We start from the raw sequence: 24205 nt of genomic DNA, 5'->3' as shown, positions 1-24205 counted from the left end.
GGTCGGCGGTCTTTACCGCGGCGGTAACTCGGCGGTCTTGCGAAAAGACCGCCAAGGTCAGAATGAGGGCCCAAGTGTTTAAACATAATTGTGTCTGGAAATGGAAGGAAAAATGTTTTGAGGACCCCCACACAGTCACCATGGTCACACCAACAGCCCTCAAGGTGAACGTCAGGAAACCTTGGATTCATCACAGCCATGTGTGTCTCGACCCAGCGTTCCAGCAAAAATGATGATCAATGTTCCAATGCAAATGAAACAAGAGGGTGGGCGAAGATTGTGCCCTCAAAAGCACCCCCCTCCAACTGTGTATTTGGATTATTTTTTGAAAAGACAATACAAAAGATATGCATTTCTGATCTTATGCTTTTGGTTTGTATGCTATCCTTTTTTGTCTTTGCTAGCAAGGTACCCTCTAATTCTAATTTCTTTCACGTCTTGAGAGAGCTCTCTAATAGCAATGTGACCTGTAATGCCCATGCTAATTTATCAGATAGCATGTGGTATTAGCACAAGCCAGGTGCAGAGACCACTAATGGGTTGTGCTTCGACTGTACTCCAAGAAAGAAGTACCCTCAAACATAGCTCAGTATTTACTACATCTGTACCTGTGTAGAATTAAGGTCCAAATGCAGTTAACACAGTTCAAAGTAGTACGCTTCCTATATAGATATGATACTTTACCAGACGTGCTATACATTCTCATGGACATACATGGAATCAAGGACGAAATATCATGTATGAGAAAGATAGATCACCCCACCACTGTAGACTGCACCCAGAAGGTCCTAAATGTAATATTGCTAGGAATAACACCCCCACCAACTGAATGTAACAACTATTGTTTGAAACCTTTACCCCCAGATAGTATCCGTAGGCCAGTTTTGAGAGTGACAGCATCAGTCTTTGCCATGATCAATGGCATCCCAACATTGAACTTTCCTTGCGGGCTATGTCCTTATGGAATGGCACGGACATCAGCCAACATGCAATAGAGAAATGTACACCCACCTTGGACAGGAATATTCAGCATAATGCTTAGGTCGATGGAACTGTAACTCCCCAGACTGTCATGGAAGTAATTTCTGTTTCTTTATGTTTCAGGAGAAATGGCACCATTTGCATAGGTCAAAATATTGGTTGCAAGGTCTCAGTCTTCCACACTGACATGCCAGCTGGCACCTGCGGCATTATGGATTTCTTCTGGTAGTGTGGAGGACTGCTGTATGCACTGTTGCCATCCAACTGTGGATGGATCTATTCATTAGTGACTTTGCACACTCCAGTTTTGGTTATCCCTGGAGTAAACATATCTGCTTTGCATAAACATCCCATGAGTCGTCCAACAACCTTGCTACATCACAGCTGAAGGAAGGGAAGTCTGGTATATTATGGTTCAAGCACCTGGGCTGAGGTTCCCAAAGAGTATTTCTTGTATAACAATGCTGAACTTTTATTTTGAGAGCATCTTGCCATTTGTCCAAGCTAAATCAGAAGCTTGTTGGCTCCAAATCACAAGGTGGGTACTCCTCAAGGTCATCAACACCATCAATGATGGCTTCAATGCTATAAAAGAGGAACTAGGTGCCCTAAGAATGATGGTGCTGCAACATCGGTCTGTACCGGGCATTGTGATGGCCATGCAAGGCAGACTTTCCAGGAACATTTGATCGGTAGGCTCCACTTTTATCCCAGCAAATGATGCAGAAAATGGAACTTTGTCAGAAGCAATACAGATACATCATAATTTACTGACTAAAATGATCTATGAAAGAGGTGCCCCAGATAGTTGGTTCAGTGGTTGGTTTGCATCACTTCAATCCTGAATGTTTTGACTGTTGAGGGCTTTGTTACCAATGACTGTGATGATATACTGCATGATACACAAAATTTTAGCATGTATTAGAAGAATGGCCAGGAGGGATGTTTTTAATTAGAACACAAACACAGATAGTAGGTTCCCAGGGCAACCTGTATCACCTGATACCAAGGTCTGAATGAAGTAGTTGAAATTACTCTTGTCCTGCATTCTTGTGGAAGACCTCCTAGCAGCCACAAGAGCCTCCATGTTCTATGAGGTGAGACCAAGCAGGTCAATGATTTGCTCTAGGAACAATGTGCATACGAGTGATGTTAGGACACAGTACCTCACTCTGTCCCTTCATTTTTCTTAAAAATCTGTTTATTAAGTGTTATCAAAATACAAAATGTGTCCTACGACACCAACATGATAGCATGCAATGTAATAAGTATATATGGTACAAATTAATGAAGAGGCATATAAAATTGACCAAATTAGTAAGTGCCTAAAAGGCCTTCTGAATGGCAGCCCTAGGGTGTTAATCCGACCCAACAAAAGGCATGAAATGAGAAAGGGAGGGGGAGACATAGTTTTATTACTTAATCATTCACTTATAAATCAGAAACTCGTGTACTGCCATTTGCAACATGGCTTCCACCCATTCTATGAAGTTCGAGACAGTGGTCGGTTCCCAATGTCGGAGGATGCAAAACTTGGCTATGCCCAATGCCGAGTCCAGCCAAAGCTTTTGATGATTGGCGATCCCAATCATATCCCCTGAAAAAGAGCCAGGTCAGGAGAAGGTGCAAATTTCTGGGTGTTCACTGTATGCGACTTAAACGCAACTGAGTCCCAGTAGGGCTGTAGTATTGAGCAGGACCATAGGATTTAAGTCATGTCTCCTGGCATGATTTCACACCTCCACCATACATCTGTGTGAGTAAGTTTTATTCTGCATAGTGTCTCTGGTTACCAATGACAGTTGTGTGAGATTTTGAAGTAGCTAAACAACTGACAAGATTCTCAGACACTGTTGTCATGGTCACAAATGAGATCTGGCCAGTCCTCAGAGCAATGTTTGGTGAGTTTCGTGTTCCACTTATACACACAATAATTGTGCAGAGGGCTTTGAGTATAGGCTGCCATTGACCATTTCATATTAGCCAGATACTAGCTTCCTATAGCTACCCCATGATGTGTGCAGAAGGTAGGAGTGTAGAGTAGAAGCTTGCAACTTAGAGATGTGTAGGCCAAGCGCCGTAGGCAAACAAGAGTGAAGGTGCATGTAGGGACAGAGTTGGTCTTTGCCAAGTTGAAATTCAATCTGGACAGTCAAGACTGGCTTTAAAGAGGTTATACCATCATGTGTTCTAGACTATGTATACCCTGTGTTTGCCACTTGGCCTAGATGATTGGGTATCTATCAGTCTTTTTCCCTGTTAAACAAGGTATCTATGTCCCTGCAAGATGTGATAGAGGCCATGATCATCGGTTTGAGACATCCATCTGCTGTTGATTGTTTGGCATAAAGTATATGGGGACCTATCACACCTGACTGGGAGGTAACTTTCGATCAGTTTTAAGGAGCTGTAGGATTCCTGATCTAGTGGCAGCATGCAGTGGAGAAGGAGCACGTCTTGGGTGTTGTCCTAACAAAACAAAAGTTTTGTGATCAATGGATCTCAGGATCTAAAAGGGTATTGTCAATGAAAGCATGCTCAGGATGTAGTTGTACTCCAGAGTGACTACCTTTTTAATGATTTGAATTCTGCCCCAAACAGAAAGTCGGAGTTTATGCAATCTTTGAAAGGATCATTGTTATCTTTTATCATAGACAGTATACTGCTGCTTTCCAGTATCCCAATATATTTTATTTTAGAAGTATTTTATTGGAAAGAGTAGTCTCCCACTGCTGTGTGAACATTGGGCAAACCTTGCTTTTCCTGTAGCTTGTTTTGTAGCCTGCGAAAGCACAAAAGGTGGCAAACATAGACAACAGGGCAGGGATAGATGATCCGAGTAGGGTCATGAGGATGTCGTCTGCATATAGCAGCATCTTCAGTTGTCCTGTGTTTATATAAATACCCTCAATTTCAGGTTTTTAATGCATGGCTATGGCTAACGTTTCCAATGTGACAAAGGAATAAGAGTAGAGTGCCAGGGCAGGCTTGGTGAGTTCCCCTGCGGATGTTTATTGTGTCTGACAGGAAGCCCTTGTAAGTGAACCGGACAGTGGGGCCTTTGTATAGCCATTGCATCAATGTTATGTACTTAGTACCAATGCCCATTCTTGCCATCATGCAAAACAGGTACTCCTAACTCCACTATATCGAGTGCCTTTTTGGCATCAACAGAGAGGACCACTCTTTCATTTGTCTCATTCCGGCATTGCCATAGTATTGGAAATGGCCCTCTCTGCAGGGTCACCTCCAAACCTTTTCCCTTCATCCTCCATTGTTTTTGCTAAATTCATTTTTGTTGACCTTAGTACTTTACCACTTCTAACATGTGATAAAGTGCTTGTGGTCCCTCCGTAAAACATGGTTTGACTGGCCTATACCCAGCTAGCATATTTGATTCACTTGTAAGTCCTTTAAACAATGGTATAGCATATACTCAGGGCCTGTAAAGAAAATGCTGTCAGTGGGCCTGCATCACCTATTGTGGCACCCACTTAAGAAGCCCTCTGAAACATGTCCCAGCCCTGCCACTGTAGCCTGAATGCAGTGTCAAATTCCATGTCAACTTGCCATTTAAACCCCTTGCCAATCCCTAAAATACCCTTTTATCACATATATGTCATCCCTAAGGTGGACTTCATGTAACCCATAGGGGAGGGTGTTGTGTAATGAAGAGGTAGGATATGTACCTTCAAGTTGTACATATCCTGGTAGTGAAAAACAACTTATTTCATTTTTTACTACTGTGAGGCCTACCACTTCCATCGTATAATATTGGGGATTCCATATTACATTTAATAAGCTGTAGTGCCTTAATGAGAGGAGGTAATTTCATATTTGGAACTTATGGAATTGTAATGAAAAACCCTCTTTAATGGTACAGCTGGATATATCATTACAATTTTGGCATTTTCTTGCCCTTAGCCTTTGTTCCTGCAGCATATCTTGGGTCACATGACTGGGTGTGGCTGACAGACTTTGGGCCTCATTTGGAACTCAGCGGTCTTTTCGTAAGACCGCCGAGGTACCGCCGTACTGAAGACCGCCAGAGCAGGCGGTTTTCCGCACAGCGTATTATGACTGCTGGCAGCCCTCCGCCCTTTTCCGGATGGAGAGCCGCCAGCAGCCATACTGGCTGTCGGTGGTGAAGTGGAGGCTGCTCCACCTCCACTGCCACGTCATCAGAACACCACCCACTGAATCACGTCCTAGGATTCGGTGTGGCGGTGTTCTGGTGACGGGGAGCTGGCGGCGGAGCAGCCCCCATGGATCTCGTTCCCTCCCGGAGGATCACCATGTGTTTGGGGGAGGACTCTGGTGAGGGGGAGGGTGGTGGGTCAGACTTCTATCAGTGCCAGGGAACATATTCCCTGGCACTGACAGTGCCTACCACCATGGATTTCGTGGCGGTACAGAACCCCACGAGATCCATGGCGGTATGCGGGGTCGTGATACTGCCGGTGGTGTAGTGACAGCCGCTGGGCTGGAGACTGAAGTCTCCAGCCCAGCGGTAGTTACCACCCTGGAGGTCGGAGTGGAGAAGTGACGGTTTTGCATGGCGGTTACCGCCATGCTGGTAATTTCATTTTTTTTACCGCCCGCCTGTTTGCGGTATTACCGCCACTTCTCCACCGACCGCCAGGGTTGTAATGAGGGTCTTTGTGACTTCCTTCCATAGAGTCACACAATAGTCGGATTAGGTGTGCCTCTATGGGTCATTAACTGGCTTGATGGGGTGGGGGTGGGGTGGGGGTGTGAAGCTGAGCACAGTCCCATTTGCACCTGAATAGGCTGTGCCCTATTTCCTCACAATAGGCTTAACAAACAAGTTACTTGCCTTCGGTTATGCCTTATCTGGCAAATTCAATGTGTAGCTGCAGATTCCTTACCTTTGAATTCTCCCCAGGTGCAGACTAGATCCGGAAGATTTTCGTGAGCTGAACCTCTGCGTGCCGTTAGGTGGAGTTGATCAGCTCATTACCTGGCTCTACCCAGGCATGCTAAAGTCAGTTTATTTTCATGACTTTCCATGTCAGTAGCGCAGATCCATAAAGAAACTGACACTGGTGCATCAAAACAAAGGCTCTGAAAGGGCAGTCCTTATCCCTAGAAATCAGTTTGCAGAGTGGGGAGGATAGGTTTGTCGGTAAGGAATCTTCAGCTAAATATCGTCTCTACCAGATAATGCATTACCATAGGTAAGTGACTTCTTCGTGTGATAGAGACTTTGAGCTGTAGATTCCTTATCTGTGAATAGATACTCAGGCAATATCATCCCCGGAGGAGGGTCTGTGAACCAAGTTAATTCTAGAAAGTCCTGCAGGACTGAATGGGCAAAGTGTCTATCCTACAGACCTGACTGTCTAGGCAGTACAGTTTGGTAAACATGTGCAGAGATGCCATGTGGCCACCTGACAGATGTCAAGGACTGGCGCTACACATGTTAACGCAGTGATCGCAGCTTTAGCTCACGTAGAATGAGCTTGCAAACATTAAGGGGGATGCTTTTTAGCGAGTGCCTACCAGATCCTAATTACCCATCTGGAGAAGGTTCCTTTCTGCACTGCTCGACCTTTCTTCGCACCCACATACCTTATGAAGAGTTGGTCATCCACCCAGAACTCTTTTGTATGATCAAGGTAGAATGCCAACACTCTTATGGAATTGTAATGAAAAACCCTCTTTGATGGTACAGCTGGATTTATCATTACATTTTTGTCATTTTCTTGCCCTTAGCCTTTTGTTCCTGCAGCGGGTCTTGGGACACATGACTGTGTGTGGCTGACAGACTTTGTGACTTCCTTCCAGATAGTCACACAATAGTGTTATTAGGTGTGCCTCTATAGGTCATTAACTGGCTTGATGGGGTGGGAGTGTGGAGCTGAGCACAGCCCCATTTGCACCTGAATAGGCTGTGCCTTTCCTCCTCACAACAGGCTTAACAAACAAGTTATCTGGCTTCGGTAATGCCTTATCTGGCAAATACAATGTCTAGCTGCAAATTGCTTACCTTTGAATTCTCCCCAGGCGCAGACTGGATCTGGACGATTTTTGTGAGCAGTATCTTTGCGCGCCATTAGGTGGAGTCGATCAGCTCATCACCTGGCTCCACCTAGGCATGCTGATGTCAGTTTATTCTCACAACTTTCCATGCCAGTAGCGCAGAGCCTTATAGAAACTAATTACTGGTGCATCAAAACAAAGGTTCTGAAAGGGGAGTCCAATTCTGCACTGCTCGACTGTATTTCACACCCACATACCTTACAAAGAGTTGGCCAGCCACCCAGAATTCTTTTGTATGATCAAGGTAGAATGCCAACACTCTTTTCAGGTCCACGTGGTGGAGTCTCTCCTCTTCCTTAGAAGGATTTGGGGGTGCGTTAAGCAGGCAAGGTGATGGATTGGCCTACATGAAAGGGCATAACCAGTTTTGGCAGAAAAGAGACCCTAGTGTGAAGCTCTACTTTGTCAGGATAGACAAAAAGGTAGGGTGGCTTAAATGACAATGCCTGCCGCTCACTTACCTTGTGGGCAGATATATTGGCCACAAGGAAGGCTGTTTTGAAAATGAGGAGCCTGAGAGGATAATTATGGAGAGACCCAAAAGGAGTGCACATCAGAAAGGTCAAATCCAAATTCAGATTCCATTGGGGCATACTGAATGGGGATGGAGGACAAATGTGTAAGTCCTTTAAGATAACCTATGCACAATAGGGGACGTGGACAAAAAAGTTGATCGGCCAACTAAAAAAGCCAAAATGGCAGACAAGTAACCTTTAACAGTGCCCATAGCCAAGCCCTGCTGGGTTATAGAAAGTATGATCAGGACCTTAGTGAGAAATGCAGAAAGGGCTCAACAGACTTGTCTGTGCATCATGGCACAAATTTCTTCCAACAACAGGCATATCCCATTTTGGTGGAGTGACTCCTGGCTGCCAAAATTACGTTACAGACTTTGTGAGGAAGGTCAAAGGCTGTCAAATGTTGTTGCTCAATTTCCACACAAGAAGGTGTAGAGTGGACAGGTTCTGGTGTGGAACCCTCCCCTGCTGCTGCAACAGAAGATCCTCCCGAAGGGGCAGGCTGATCAGAGGATCGATGGACATATTCAGCAACTTTGGATACCAAACCCTCCATACCCAGTCTGGAGCCACATCGATTACTTGGGCCTGGTTGTTCTTGTTCTTCTTCAAAACTCTGGGCAGAAGTGATATGGGCAGGAAGGCATTCAGGAGGTTTCCAAGTCAGAAGAAAAGCATCTGTGGGTGATTGCCGGCTGGGAAACTCCAATGCACAAAACTGCTGACATTGCTTGACTCTCTATGGAGATAAACAGATCTAACCAAGGCTCTCCCCATTGCTGAAAAAGAGACCTTGCACCACCTCCGAATGGAGACGGCTGAGTTTTTCTACTCTGGCAGTCAGAGATTCTGCCAGAGATTGAACTACCAGGGAAATGTCCTGCTGTTTCAGCCATGTTGAAAGGCGCAGAGGCTCTTGACAACGGGTCCATGATTTCCCTCCGCCCTGCTTGTTGCAGTATCACATGGCGGTGCTGTAGTCTGTGAACACCTGCACCATCTTTCCCATTGATGGAGAGAAGAAAGGCTTTGAATGCCAGCCGGTTAATGTGGAGTTTGGTTTCCATTGGAGACCAGATGCCTCTGATCTTCATCTCTCCCAGGTGGCTGCCCCATCTGAGGAGTGACGCATCTGTCACTACTGTCAGATTTGGTAGAGGAAGGGAGAAGGATCTGCCTCCTGCCCAATCACCGTTCTTTAACCACCACTGCATATCTTTTGCAGTTCCCTCAGATATGGGCCTTGTCAGAGAGATTCCCCTGATGATAGCCCACTGGAACTTCAGGTCCCACTGCAGAACCTGCATATGTCATCTGGCATGTGTCACCAGCAGGATGCAGGCGGTCATGAGGCCCAGCAGGCTCAGAGTCATTCTCACCGAAATCCAGGACAGAGGCTGAAACATCAATATGATATTCTGAATATCTTTCACTTGCCCCTTGAGACGATAAGCCTAAAACTGCACTGTGTCCAGAACAGTTCTTATGAAAGGGAGCATCTGAAATGGAGTCAGGAGTGACTTTAGCACGTTTATAGTGAACCCTCAGCAAATGCAGGTGGTCAGCTGTAGTCTGGAGGTGGGAGATGACAGCCTAGGGCAAGCCTGTCTCCAGCAGCTAGTTGTCAAGAAACCCCTGATCTCTGCAGATGAGCTGTCAACACCACTGTCACCTTGGTGAACAACCAAGGGACACTGGTAAGGCCAAAGGGGAGCATGGTTATCTGAAAGTGCTTGTGGCAGGTAACTTCTGTGGGTAGGCAGGACGGAAATAGGAAATTAAGCGGCCTGCAAATCCAACACTACCATCCAGTCTCCTGGGTCCAGGGAAGCTAGAACCTGAACCAAAGTGAGCATCAAGAACTCCTTCTTGAGGAAGAGATTGAGGGACTGAAGGTCTAGGATAGGACGAAGACCCTTGTCCTTTTTAGGAACTAGAAAGTAGCAGGAATAGCAACCACAGCCTTCTTCTGGCACATGAACCCTCTCTATGGCTCCCTTGGCCATGAGATCCATAACTTCCTCACGGAGAAGGGACAAATGATCCTCCATTGTCCAACTTTAGGATAGTGGCATGGATGGAAGGGGGTTCGAAAGGGAGGGAGTAGCCCCTTTAGACTACACCTGTCTGACATGATGGATGGCCAGCGGATCAGGTGATGGTGAATCCTGCCGTCAACTGGCCCATGGTGGGGGAGAGTCAGACTAGGAAGGTCTAGAGACTGGTGTGGGGGGCAAGCAACAGAGGGGGTTATTCTAACTTTGGAGGAGTGTTAATCCGTCCCAAAAGTGACGGTAAAGTGACGGATATACCACCAGCCGTATTGCGAGTTCCATAGGATATAATGGAGTCGTAATACGGCTGGTGGTAAATCCGTCACTTTTGGGACGGATTACCACCTCCTCCAAAGTTAGAATAACCCCCAGACTGTCCAAACGGCTGGCCACCTGATGCATGAGGTCGATGTATCTTGAAAACTCAGCCACACAGAGACTGGGCAGCATGCACAACAAAGAGGCTGGCCAGAAATGGATACGGATGGAAGTCCCTTCCTTAGCCACAAAGAGAGCAAAAGGCAGACTTGGGGGATGTCGGGCCGCTGTGAGGCCCCAGGTCCTGGCCATAGCCTGAGAATCCTTGAAGTGCTCGAGCACCAAGTCTGCCTTGTCTCCGAAGAGAAGGGTGCCATCAAAGTGCATGTCCATCAAGGACGCTTGAACATCTCCTTAAAAGTCAGACGTACTCAGACAGGAGTGGCGCCTCAGGAACACTGCCAATTAAATGGCTCTCCTTAGGTAGTTGGCCATGTCCAAAGATTGTGAAGTTCACTGCATCTTTCGCTTCGGCAACAGGTTGAGAGAGTACAGCCTGTGCCTCCTCTGGACCTGTGGCATCACCTGCATAATCGTATCCCACAGTGTGTGGAAATAATGACCCAAAAGGCATGCAGTGTTAGCGGACTGCAATGCAAGGCTGGCAGAAGAAATCATCTTGGATTCCCTATCCTGGGAAGATGAAGGTATCGCACCTTGGTAGCGAGAGCCTTGGACCACCAAGCTTTTAGGGTTGGGGAGCTTCTTGAAGAAACTTGAGGGTCCAGGTGCAGGGTGATGGTGGCGGGCAATTATCCTGTTCACAGGAGCCCCTGTGCTGGGTTTGGACCAGGTACCCAGTAAGACGTCAGTGAGTGTCTCATTGAACGGGAGCTGGGGATCTGAGGTAGAAACTCCCGGTTGGAGCACCTCTGTCAAAAGGTTATTCTTGACAGCCACCAAAGGCTGCTGAAGTTCCAGGACCTCAGCCACCCTTCTCACCACTATAGAATAAGACGCTCGGTCCTCTGTAGCCACGGTAGAGGAAGAAAGCATAACAGTATCTGGAGAAGCATCCAGTACCCTAGCCACACCCAAATATTTATGCCAGTTCATTCCTTCATGGGGGTGGTACTCTAACGGGTCCAACAACCCCTCCCATTCATCCTCGATGCCTAACCTATAGTAAAAATAGTAAAAGGGATTAGGATCCTATCTAGGAGTCAAGGCTCTTGTTGGAGTCAGCGTTGTATGACGTCCATCTGGCTTTATGTCAGAGTCAGGGATTACAATGGGGACAGCGTCACCTGTGAGCACGATCGGCTCTTAGAGCTTTGGCATAGGAGCCAGTGTTAGACAAAGTCAGAGTGGTATGACTAATGCCGGTCCTGGATCCCTGGTTGTCCTTTGGCACTAAAACCACAGGTGCAGAACACAAAGGGACCCCTTTCAAATCTGCAGGGCCTGAAGGCACTCCAGCAGTGTCAGGCTGTCCACAAAGAGGTGTATGGGCCTCATAAAACTTAGGGAGTTGGACAGGGGTTGCTCCAGAAACTCAGGGAGACATGACATCAGCCCATGCACAGGTTCCACAGAACGAGACCTAGAGCGTTGACACTCCCTTTTCTCATCAGCCGAGGGAAGTCAAAGAATGCTTTGATGTCTTGGACTTGCCTTGACTTACCTGATTGCCCTGAAGACTTGGATTGGGACAAAGACGATGGAGGACTCCACGATCGATCACAGGACCTTTCTCTCGGCTGAGACCTCAACTTGTTCAGAGTTGAGTGTCGGCCAGCATAACCTTCAGGGACCGTTCCCTCAAAGCCTTGCATGGCCCATCACTCAGTGCATGACTTCAAGTTGTGGTCATGCTCCTGCAAAAAGTAAAAAAAAAAGCCAGTCGAAAATTGACTGAGGGATAGCTCTCTTCGAAGCATCGCTTGCTTGCACAAACAGAAATGTACTGATGTCAGCATGCCGGGGTGGCACCTATATGGGTCCCCCAACATCATATCTGACTCGGACAATGCTGACAATGGATGCAGAGCTGATCAATGTCACCTAATCGTGAAAAGGGGTACTGCTCATGAAAATCTTCTGGATCCAGTCTGACGCCTGAGGAGAATTCAAAGGTAAGGAATCTGCAGCTAGATATTTCTATCATCTGGCCCTATCTTGTCACTGAAGTCAGCGTAGACTCAGGGCAGGGGAATCAAGAAATTCCATGCACATTAAAGAACCTTTCCAGAAGCTTCTCTCACGTTCCAGAAGAAGGGCACCAGTGCATAAATACAGGGCCTTCAGACTGAATCTTCAGTTCACTACTTGATCTGCAGAATGACTCTCAGAGTACTACTCATGTGATCTGCTGTGTACTCTGCCAGGCTGCTGCTGTTCCTGGAAGGACTGGTTTGCTGGCTGGAGCCTGCCTTGAACCCTCAGAGGACGGCCCTGCTGTTGAGCCCTGCTTCTACACCCGCACCCGGGACTACCAGAAGTGACTCCTAGGGCTAGTTTGATGGCCTCCTGTTCAGAGCCACAGGGAGATAATAGGTCTCCACCATCTTGAATCTGCACTTGGACCTAGCCTGTGTGAGTCCTGAACCCCAAGAAGTCTCCCTGCTCTCCTGGACGCTTGCTTGTGATGCTAAAGGTGACCAGATGTCTGTGGTTGGTGTTTTTATCTTTTAGGCAGTATTTTGAATCTGGAACTTTAAACATTTTTAACCAAAGTTCTACTTATTGGATGTGTGTTGTTTAGTGTCAAATAATTTATCAAAATGTACTCTATTTTTCTAAACTGGCTTGGAATATTTATTGTGTTGTGTTGTCACCTTATTGCTGTCTGTGTGCTGCATTAATGCATTACACATTGCCTCTAAGTTAAACCTGACTGCTTTTTGTGCCAAGCTGACCAGGGTTAAGCACAGGTTACATGTGTGACTTTTTGTGGTTCATCCTGCAAGGGATTGTGGCTGTTGCTTGACCAGTCAAACAACAACCCAATTTCTCACACAAAGGAAATCCATGAAGGTACGCAGATAAACAGGTTGTTCCAGGTGGAGCAACCAGATATGAAGTGCATTAGATTCTTGTGTATTAGTTAAGCCTATGTGAAATTTTAATTACACAGAGTAATCAGAGTGATTTTGCATTACAGTTTTGCACAAAATTACCAAAAATTATGCAATTAGTTCTGTTCATGAAATTAAGAGTAATTTAACTCAAAAATTATTTTGGTTACCTGGCAGTACCTCTGGTGGGTCCTAGAGAAGGCAGGACTTGGTCCCCTGTATACAGCGTAGGTGAAATTGTTATGCACTGACCCAGGTTAGACAGTGCGGACGGGCAGTATCTTGTCCCAACTGTTTCAATTGCATCGAAGCACACGTCAGTGTTGTCCTCTATCACCCATACTATTTGCCTTGGCTGCGGAGCCTGTGGCAGAGCTCTGTCAATGCAAACTGGAACCCTGGGGAATCAAGGTGGGGAAAGCCATGCATGTGGTGTCCTTATATGCCAACAATGTTCTAAAAGATATGTGTGATCCAATGGATGTGATCACTGTGTTGTTGCAAGCTCTGCCTAGCTTCCAGGAGGTGTCAGGGCTCATTGTTAATGTTCAAAAATTCAAGCTGTTGCCAATTGGCGGCCTGGCGGTGGTGCAGCTGAGTTTGTTCTGGCGATGGGACTCCTGTGGGCGGGGTTACAGATGGGATATTATTGATTTTATTGCAGGCTTGAGGTATTGAAAGGATCAACTAGTTTCTGAAGAGACCTCCCTCTGATGTTGATGGGTAAAGCAGCGATTGCTAAAATGGTGATGCTCCCAGGTGTTTATGCACTTTGCAGGGTACAATGTGTGAAATTCCCAGGAAATATTTTGCTGAGACAGATAGATTAGTAATAGACCTGCTGTAGGCAGGAAAAAGAAAACGTATAGGACTCCCCATGCTTAAAAAGACTTGGAAATGGGGAGGGGTGGAGATTCCCAGTATGGAAATATATTATCTAGCCACCCACCTGCAACATGTGGTTCATTGGCTTAGTGATGGGGATAATTGGGAAAAGTGTCTTCTGAGGGGCTCACACAGGGGTCTGACGCTCCTGTAATTGCCTATGTGTGGCTTGTGGGTATCAGCAGATATGCCTTTCTTGATATAACATGTGTGTCATGTGTAGGAGCAAACGATCACAAGAGTTATACAACACGCGCCATATGTGTGTGATATGCAGTTATGAGCGTTTAAGCCCTGCCCTAAGATACTGGCGGTAATGTCTGTGCAAAAGTGGAAGGATGGGGGCTGTGAGCTCCTACGAGCTTTATAGCTGGGCAGCCAATCCATCACATGGTAAGAGTTGTCAGAGACATTTGCGCTGGGTGCTGGTCAAAATACCTGCAATATGCTAAGATATTAGCAATGGCATGGGAAATATGGCATTGTTTTCCTGAGGATCCCATACCATCACAAATGTTGGTAGTGATGCTCACTCTGTCAGGGGCTTGTAGATTAATTTCAGACCTCTATCGACCTGCCGAAGATTTACCTAAGGCGTATCATAAATGGCAGGGTGTGCTGGGTGCAGTGCTCACCAGGCGGGATTGGGAGAGGGTCCATGTGGGTTTGTGTACTGTGAGCTCTAGTGCACACTTCAAGTTGATACAATAGGATTGCATGCACCGGGCATATTTCGCACCCAAAACCTTACATGACATATACACAGCCCTTCAGCCCAATGCACTAATTGTCGTACATCAGTCATGGGTTTTATGCATGTGGTGTGGTAGTGCCCTGCGATCTGATCATTCTGGAGGGAGGTGTTGAACACGAGTATCAATATCAGCTGCTGTTCATTAATTTGAGAATGAGGTAAGGATTTTTACATCAAGATAGGTCTATAACTTTTGCACCCCAGTGGTCTTTCCCCGGTTTGGGTATCAGGGAAATTAGGCCCGTATTCATACTTTTTTAGTGCCGCATTTGCACTGCTTTTTAACTCAAAAGCGGCGCAAAGTTACAAAAAATAATTGTATTTTGTAAGTTTGCGCTGCTTTTGTGTCAAAAAATTATGCAAATGTGTTGCTACAAAAGTATAAATATGGGCCTTAGTGTTTTAATAAAATCAGGTGATAGACCTCCAAGCTCCATGGCATCTTAAAAGACTCTACCAAGAAGGAGGATCAAGACAAAGGCCGTAATTTTAAATCTGTATTTCCATGGAGCTTTACCAGTTGGCATTGATGGAAGCTGAATTTTCTCCATCTGTGATAGGCATATCAATTTCATCCTGCACTGACTCGAACAGTCTAGGAATAAGAAGTACAGACATGAAGACACCATAGTGAGGTTCCTCTGACTTGTATATGGTGGTGTTGAATAAGGCAAATTCATCTGTGATGTCAGAGGGGAATGTTGGTAGTTTTCTGTGATATGGAAAGATCACAGGGGTAGTGGAGTGGGCTTCTCTTTAAGATGGAATGCCAGAAGACTGCCACCTTTCTCTCCGTGTATGTACTGTCTACTCCCAAAGTACTTGAGGGCCTATGAGGTGAAAAGTTCATTAAGCTTGTACTTCTAAGAGAGGAGTTGTTGGAACTTCTCATTGCCCCAGAACTTAACGATAACAGCAGGTTCCAGCTTCCCCCTATGACCAGCTGGTGATGGACAAACTCCATAATCAATCGGTTTAGTCCACAGTAAAAGTAGATCTTGGCCTCGTTGGGAGCATACAGTGTGCCTAGCAGTAATCATACAAATGCATTTCAGAACAAATTGTGTGTATTTTCACAGTGAGACAATTGTGCGTGAGGATTCCCTGTGTGGTTTGGAGACTGTGGGCCTGATTTGGAAGCTGGTCGAGGGGGTTACTGCATCATAAAGGTGACAGATATGCCGTCAGCTGTATTACGATCTCATTATAGCCTATGGGTATCGTAACATGGCAGATGGGATATCTGTCACGTTTGTGTACTCCCTCCACCAGGATCAAACGCAGGCGCTGTATTTGTTCATTCCTAGTTATGTTGGGAACATGAAGCTGAATTTACATTGCCTGTCCAATATTGTTTGAGTTTATTGGATCTGTCAGAGGATAAGTGGGTCTCTTGAATAAGGATGATGTTGGGTTTTTTGGAAGACAGGTAGTTCAAGATTTGTTTCACATCTGGAGTGTGGTTTGGCTGTGGGCATAAAATTAGCAACTGAATCAAGCAAAATCATAACAGAAGCAGCAGTTAAGTTCAATACTTGATGCTTAGACATTCACTTTGGTTGGCTCCTGTTTGATAACTGACACTAATAATTTTGAGCCTAATTACAAAGTGGTTGACTACAATGGACATGTGCCTTTCAGGGAAGAACTCAACATTTCTATGTTTTGTGGAAATTGTTTTAGTATAATCTGTTTTAAAAATGTAAAAATAATTTAAATATTTTGCTGACATTTGCAATGTATGTCATAAAATTGCATTTGCATTTTGCTCAGAAGAAGTGCCCTGTCTGCATACATTATATGAGATTTTGGGGGCCCTGGTGCATCATTTCTTTTTTGATGACTTTTTGTGCTGCAAACATTCAAATGTAAAACGCTTCTTTTTATTGTAGGCCCATGTATTTTTTATGGTTTTACATAGTGACCATTAAAGTATCTTAATTTTTCTTAACTGCCATCCCCACTTTAAGGGCCAGGTATAAAAAGTAATTCTGCAGTCCCAAAATGCAAAAATCACCTTTTGTGACCACAAAATGCCCTTGTAGGATGAACTATCCCTATTTTGCGAGTTGGTATCCAGTTACCGACTCGTAAAATAAGAATTACGACTCAAAATTAGGAAGGGGCATTCTAAGGGCATCCCTTCCTAATTGTGACTCTTGAGCCCATGTTTGATTGTTTTGTGACCGTAAATGCGGTAGCAAAACAACCGCAGTTACTACCAATTTGAAACTGGTGGCAACCCATTCGCGAATGAGAAGGGACTCTAAGGAGCCCCTTCCCCTTTGTGAATGCGGGTGCCGAAATGTTTTCTGAGTAGGCAGTGGTCCCTGTGATTGTTGTCATTCACAATTGGGTCACAATTTGTGACCTGCCTCGTGAATATTGAGGAGGCAGGTCTCTTGTGACCCATTTGCAAATCGCAAACAGTTTGTTTGACACTGTTCTACATTTTGTTTTGCGACTTACAATTTGCGATTCACAACAAATCGCAAATTGGAAGTCGCAAAACAAAATGGTCGTACATCTGGCCCCATGAGCTCCATATAGTTCAGAAAAACTTTTTGTGTCCCTTTGAAAATGTTCCTGATTTACAGGTTCAACAACAGATTAGTATCTGCCGTACAGCATTGGAAGCTGACTAGCCATTCTGACTTATTATTTTGTGGATCACAACTACCAGTATAGGCCTATTCTCTTTTGGCATTCTGAAGTGGCCAAATGTCTCTCCCTGGTGTCAGTCTCTCTTGTGTGATGCATCACCACCCCACCCACAATGCAGGGCAAGGCGCTGGGATAAACACCTCTATTGATCAATGGCACACCTCTATATTCCTCCCATGGAAGCTTCTGACGACAGCAAAAATGGAAGTCCGAGCCACTACCATCACAGGGCCGTTATTGCATAGGGAAGTATGCAATACATACGTTCCGAAAGCACATCATCATTTATGGTAATGGCAAAATCATGGTTTCATATGATGATTCCAATAACCCTATTTAGCTGTCAGTCTCCTGTAACCACTAACAACTTTTTCAGATACTAGACCACAATCAGATACATTATGGGTGTGCAAAATAAGGCCCAGATTTATGAAAAGTGTCACTGCACTAGTGCAGCGCCACTTTTCTTGTGCCCCTTAGCGCCCCCCCAACGCCACCATGTGAGCGCCATATTTAAAATGCAGCGTGCCATGACGGTAGTCAGGTAGACTAGTGTTATCATTTTTTATGCTAGTTCAGCACTTTGCAGGACTAGCATAAAAAATTATGACACTAATCCTGCAAAGCAACCAGAGGCCCATTGAACACAATGGGAGTCTCTTATTAGTGCCTGCACTTAGCAGGTGTTAACAAATGTCGATAAAAATGGCTCAAAGGAATCTATGAATCTCATAGATTCCTTTGTGCCATTTTTACAGCCCCTGAGTACCGGAATGCCCCCCTTGCATACATTATGCCTGACGCAGGCATAATGTGGCACATGGGGTTACAAAGTGGCGCCTTGCAAGCATTGCGTCACTTTGTAAATATGGCATGGGATTTTTGCCATACCAACGCCACATTAGCATTAAAAAAATTAAGCTAATGTGGGGTTGGAATGGCGATCGGCCACTCCAAATTTGGGCCTAAATTTGGAAAAAGTTATATGCAAAATTGCTTCTAATTAAGCAAATTTAGGGCCACATGTAGCAACTTTCAGATTTGCGACCAGCAAATTGCGAGTCAGAGCGACTTGCAATTTATGAGTCGCAAATCCGAATGTAGAATGGTGTCCCTGACACCATCTGTGATTCGCAAGCGAGTCGCAAATGCCCACCTCATGAATAATCATGAGGTGGGTCGCAATTTGCGACCCCCTTGTGAATGGCGGCCCTCACAGGGATGGTGGCCTGCTGCGGACATCAGACCACCATGTCTGTGACTGCTTTTCAATAAAGCAGTTTTTTTTTTGTAATGCAGCCCGTTTTCCTTAAAGGAAAACGAGTTGCATTACAAAAACTAAAAATGAAACGTTTTCTGAATTTTTTTTTACAGTGACATTCACAATGGGGAACGGGTACCCTGGGGACCCCTTCCCTTTGGGTTACCACCCATTTGAAATGGGTGCAAAATGCGATTGGTTTGTGACCACGTTCGCGGTCACAAAACAATCCTACATTGCACTGCGAGTCGCAATTAGGAAGGGAACGCCCTTCCTAATTGCGAGTCGCAAACCCGTTTTGCGATTCGATAACCAGGGGCCAGATGCAGGAAACAAATAGCGAGTCGCAAACGGCAAAAATTGCCGTTTACGACTCGCTATTCGCGTTTCCCAATGCAGAAATGCATATTGCGAGTCGGTACCGACTCGCAATATGCATTTCAGAATCGCAAATAGGAAGGGGTGTTCCCTTCCTATTTGCGATTCTGAGTGGTATGCAATACCATTTGCGACCGCATATGCGGTCGCAAATGGTGTCGCAGTTACCATCCACTTCAAGTGGATGGTAACCCACTTGCAAATTGGAAGGGGTCCCCATGGGACTCCTTCCACTTTGTGAATGGACCCACAAATATTTTTTCAGGGTAGGTAGTGGTCCAAGGGACCACTACCTGCCCTGAAAAAAAAACCGAAACTAAAGGTTTCGGTTTGTTTTTTAAGTGCAGCTCGTTTTCCTTTAAGGAAAACGGGCTACACTTAAAAAAAAAAAAATGCTTTATTTAAAGCAGTCACGAACATGGAGGTCTGCTAACGACAGCAGGCCTCCATGTTTGCGAGTGCCTAGACTCGCTATGGGGCCGCAATTAGCGACCCACCTCATGAATATTAATGAGGTGGGTCATTGCGACCCCATAGCGAGTCGCAGTCGGTGTCTGAGACACCGTACTGCATACCAATTTGCGAGTTGCAAATTGCGAGTCGCAGGGACTCGCAATTTGCAAGTCGCAAATTAGCATTTTGCTACATCTGGCCCCAGGTTACGGAATCGCAAAATGGGGTTTGTGCATCGTGATGTACTTTTTGCACGTTGCAAACAGCGAAATTCACTGTTTGCGACATGCAAAAAGCTACCTACATGTGGCCCTTAGTCTCTGAACCTCTCTCACACAAAAAATGTTTATGCAATTTTGTGTTTAAAAAAGTGAGTCATTTTGATCCGTAAGTGGTATTATGAATCTAGCCTGCTCCTTCCTGGATATGTGCTCTAGCCTATCCAAGACCACCCAACCCATTCGTGCCCATCCCACCAATTTTTCCAACTTTCCATTTTCTTTTTTTGTCTCCTTTCATGCCCCTGTACCTATTTGTTTCATTTGTACCGCATCTGTCTATTTTGTTTTTGTTTTTTGTTACCCTTCAGCCATAGCATTGGGTGAGGTAGGCAGCAATACATTTGTTAACTATTTTATATTTGTGAAAAATACTGATTTAGAAGTGACTTTACTAAATAAGTGCCTTGTTTTCTAGAACCTGCCAAAGGAGATCCTCAGGAGGGCCAGGAACATCGTGAGGAGTAGAAGGAACAAGTGATTGCTGGGATCAATAACAACTGCTGCAATTGTTGTGTTTTGGGAAGGAATTTCGTTCATTGCTCCTTAGAAGACCTGCTTCCCAACTCTAAGTTGTCCACCTTCCCATGTTTCTGTCTCTACCACTTGGACAATTAAATTAAAGGAAGAAGAAGAGGTGTTTTAATGTTGCCCTTGCCTACTGCCCTCTGCCCAGCCATACCATAAATATGTCTTACCCTTCCCATTTCCACCACTCACTTAATCTTTTTTGTACATTTTTACCTTATTCGCAGCATCTTACATTGGTATGTCTTCTACCCTCCCCTAACCACACAACCTTTTCATAGTCGAGCCGAAACCTACCCCAGTCCCTGGTCTGAAACTTCAACCTTCCTCAACACTCACTTGCTCCCTATCCCAGGAATTGTATTTATTGAATTGATAAAGATGTAGGGTTGAGTGTGTGATGTGGGCAGTGCAACTTAGGGAAGGACCGTGGACTCGGAGTAAGAAAAGAGCAGAGTCACTGGAATTATTGTTATACACCAATAGTTGTGCAAAAGATGGTCAAAAAGCATGCTACTCTAGCCCTATTAGTGTTGCCTTATGAGGCAAAATAAATTGTGAAGCATACATTTAAAACATGGTTTCAATAGCAATATATATAACCCTGCAGCCTAGTCATTTTTTCAAATGCATGTTACTTAACCCCTTAGCTGCTGGGCTTTCCCCCCAACCCAATGCTGAGCCCTTTGTTGGCTATTTGGGGTAGTTTGCGCTTAGGCCTTCATAACTTTTTGTCCACATAAGCTATTTACTCCAAATTTGCATCCTTTTTTTCCAACATCCTAGGAATTCTAGAGGTACCCAGAGTGTGTGGGTTCCCTTGGAGGAGACCAAGAAATTAGACAAAATACAGCTAAACTTTGTTTTTTTCAAGAAATGAGAAAAAGGGCTGCAGAAGAAAGCATGTGTTTTTTTCCCCTGAAAATGGCATCAACAAAGGGATTGTAGTACTAAAATCATCAACTTCCCAGCTTTCAGGAACAGACAGGCTTGAATCAGGAAACCATATTTTCCAGCACAATTTTGGCATTCTACTGGGACAGTCCCCATTTTTGCTATTTTTTGTGCTTACAGTTAGTGACAGAAATGGGTGTGAAACCAATGCTGGGTTCCAGACAGCTAAACATTTCTGAAAGTAGACAAATTTCTGAATTCAGTAAGGGGTCACTTGTGTAGATCCTACAAGGTTTTCCTGCAGGAAATAACAGCTGAAATAAAAAAATATTGAAATGGAGGTAAAATAAACAGCCATTTCTGTCCACATTTTCTTCTATTACTTTTCCCAACTATGGCAGATTTTAGAAAGCAATATATCATTACGTCTGCTGGACTCTTCTGGTTGTGGGGGTATATAGGGCTTGTAGTTTCATCAAAAACTATAGGTACCCAGAGCCAATAAATGAGCTGCACCTTGCAATGGGTTTTCATTGTATACCAGGTATACAACAATTCATTTGGTGAAATATAAAGTGTCACAAATAGGTATCAAGGAAACCTTTGTATTTCCAAAATGGGCACAAGATAAAGTGTTGATAAGCAGTGGTTATTTGCACAGCTCTGAATTCCGGGGTCCCCATACTAGCATGTGAATTACAGGGCATTTCTCAAATAGACTTCTTTTTTACACACGGACTTACATTTGGAAGGAAAACATGTAGAGAAAGACAAGGGGCAATAACACTTGTCCTTCTATTCTGTGTTCCCCAAGTCTCCCAATAAAAATGATACCTCACTTGTGTGGGTATCCCTAGTGCCCGCAACAGGAAACGCAGCATTGACACATCACATTTTTACATTAAAATCTGACGAGTTTTTGGGAAAGTGCCTAGCTGTGGATTTTGGCCTCTAGCTCAGCCGACACCTAGGGAAACCTACCAAACCTGTACATTTTTTAAAACTAGACACCTAGGGACATCCAGGATGGGTTGACTTGTGGGGCTCTCACCAGGTTCTGTTACCCAGAATCCTATGCAAAACTCAAAATTTAGCTAATCAAAACTTTTCCCTCAGATTTCGGTGCTGCAAAGTTCTGGAATCCTAGCTGAGCCACACACTTCCTTCCATCCAGCATTCCTCCAAGTCTCCCGATACATATGGTACCTCACTTGTGTGGGTAGACCTAGTACCCGCGACAGGGAATTCCCCAAAACACAAAGTGGACACATCACATTTTCCCAAAGAAAACTGACCTGTTTTTTGCAAAGTGCCTGGCTGTGGATTTTGGCCTCTACTTCAGCCGGCACCTAGGAAAACGTAGCAAACCTGGACATTTCTGAAAACTAGAAAACTAGATAAATTCATAATGGGTTGGCTTGTGGGACTCTCACCAGGTTCTGTTACCCAGAATCCTTTGCAAATCTCACAATTTGGCCCAAAAAACACTTTTTTGTCACATTTTGGTGACAGAAAGTTCTACAATCTGAGAGGTGCCGCAAATTTCCTTCCACCCAGCATTCCTCCAAGTCTCCTGGTAAAAATGGTACCTCACTTGTGTGGGTAGGCCTAGTGCCCCTGTCACAAATGGATCACACAATGGACAATGTTAGCCCTTACATGAGGGCAACTGTTGACCCTGGGGTGATCCATTCCTGACGCAGGCAATAGGTACATGCACTCAAGTGGGGTAGAATTTTTATCAGGACAAGTGGGGAAACACTAGGTGGTAGGAATTTTGTGGATACCAGCATATTCCTGTAGTTTGTGTGACAGAAATGCAAGACAAAATAGAGTTTTATTCAACATTTCACATTTGCAGAGTATTCTGGGTAAGAAAACCTTAGGGGAATCCACACAAATCACACCTCTGTGGACTCCCCCGAGTGTCTAGTTTCCAGAAATATCTGGGTTTGGTAGGTTTCCCTATATGGCCACCGAGCTCGGGACCAAAAACCCAGGTGCCTGCTTTACAAAACCAGGTTCTTTTGTGATATATAATTTTGATGTCTCCACAATGCGATTTGGGTGGTGGAATTTGGGGCTGAACCAAATTGGGGAGCTCCCAAGAGAGCCCTCTCTCTGTGCTTGCCGCCACATGCACCTGCTCTCCAGGATGGGCTAACCCGCTATTGCCCCGCTGCACAGACTGTGCTTGCGAAGGGCCAGCAGCACTTTCCTCATCACCTCCCTTAGAATCGCTGGAAGAGGAGTTGTCGGAAAAATCACTCCCAGAATCTGTGCCATTGTCCTATCCTTCAGATGCTGTCTCAGTATCTGCTGTCTCAGTCTCCGATCCTACATCAGAGCTGTACTCTATAACCTGAGTTAGGGCTTGAGCAGCAGTCATCCAACGAGGAGCCATCTCTGCTACTGGCTAAACTGTTGCTCTAAAACACTAGCCTACGTAGACAGTCACAAAATTGCTGGAGGGTGTGTGTGAGATGCGTGCAACAGTAAAGGTCAGTCACCTTTCTTTTGCTTCTTCCCTCAATCAACACATTCTCTCAAGACACTAAAAAAAAACAAAAAAGACACACTATTACTTCACCTTGTCACATACAAATCATCACAGTCTTTAGTGCCTTCGGCCCCCAGTCCAACAATCATTATTGGTGCTCCCACGACCTCCTCCTCGGATTCCCTCACTATCACCCAGCAAAAATTCCCTTTGTCTCTCCATAGCCCCCCTTGCACATACATTTGCACATACGCTTAAAAAAGCATGGTCCAATGCCTGTCATCGGAAAATCCCAAAATTGGCTTCCTGTTAGGACCAGAGCCCAAAGAAAGACCATGGGCCAGATGTAGCAAAGGTTTTTACCCATTCTGTGTCTATGGAAAAAAGTGTTTGTACATATGGCCCCTTGTTACTAACATCTTTACAGTGTGGTTCTACAGTTATCTTCGCTCAATAGTGACTGGTTTATTGCACCACATACCCTTCTGAGCTTCAGTCAGTGGTTCCAGGCAATCCTTCAAGTTTCCTTTACATTTAAGCAAAGATGCATGTTTGTAGTATGAAATGTTCTAATCTGGAATACCCTTATCTTTCATTATATGTACTTACACATATCTTATGACCTTTGCATGCCTGCTGAAGAAACCCTAAGATGGTAC

Source organism: Pleurodeles waltl, chromosome 2_2, assembly GCF_031143425.1.
Source record: "Pleurodeles waltl isolate 20211129_DDA chromosome 2_2, aPleWal1.hap1.20221129, whole genome shotgun sequence".
Classification (NCBI taxonomy): domain Eukaryota; kingdom Metazoa; phylum Chordata; class Amphibia; order Caudata; family Salamandridae; genus Pleurodeles; species Pleurodeles waltl.
Note: the sequence above shows the minus strand (reverse complement) of the source record.